The following is a 931-nucleotide window of genomic DNA, read 5'->3' on the forward strand; positions in this document are numbered from 1 at the left end:
CAGGGCCACGCAGGGACCTCCATCGTCAGCGATGGGGGGGCCCCTCGAGCCTGTCTGCCTGTTGGAACCCACCAAGCAGCTTGAGGCCTCGGCCAGGCCTCTCCCCAGAGGTTCTGAGTTAATCAGTCCGAGAGGAGGTGCAGGCACAGGTAGGAAACAGCTCTCCGGGTGATTCTACTGTGCACCCCAGGCTGAGGACCGTGCTGGGCCCACCCCATGCTTACAGATGAGTAAGCGGAGGCCTGGAGGATAACAGTAGTGATGTTCCTGAGGTCACCAGCCTTGCAGCCTTGTTCCCTCTCACGGTGCACAGGGCGAGAGCCTGGCTACAGACTCCCCAGACCTGGACTGAGTCTGACAGGCCAGTCTCTTGCATTTAGGAGAAGAAAGGGTGTCCACACCACACCCAGTTGAAGACCCGAGAACAGTGTGTGGCTGCCATGCAGACGCGGAGCGGGAGCTGGTACGGTACCTCGGGTGGGGACAGGCGGTCACTCCCTGAGACTGCCCTGGGATGCAGCCCCTTCCTGGGCCCTGGGCCTGTTGACGAAGCTCTTCATGGTCTCCCGCCTGTTGCAGCTACCGCCGTTTCACTACTTCCAGTGAGGGGATTCTGAGATGGGTATAAGCCAGGGAAACACCGTGAGCTTTCACACCAGGCAGAGGGTCAGAGTGGTCCACTGCAGGTGGAGAAATCTGGTCAGGTGGTGGTTATGGCCAGATGTACACTGAGATTAAGGAGAAATCCAGAGCCCTTGGCAAGGGACACTTCAGTTTATATTTGAGGGGACACAGGAGGCTTGTTTTGTTCCGATGGAATATAGCTCGTGGATGTAAAAGGGGCGGGAAATCCTTCGATGCACGTCAGTGTCCTGTGGTGTCTCAGATGGTGGCGGGGTCTCAAAGGTCTTGCTTCTGCAGACGCCCCCTT

Source organism: Mesoplodon densirostris, chromosome 17, assembly GCF_025265405.1.
Source record: "Mesoplodon densirostris isolate mMesDen1 chromosome 17, mMesDen1 primary haplotype, whole genome shotgun sequence".
NCBI classification, from domain to species: Eukaryota; Metazoa; Chordata; class Mammalia; order Artiodactyla; family Ziphiidae; genus Mesoplodon; species Mesoplodon densirostris.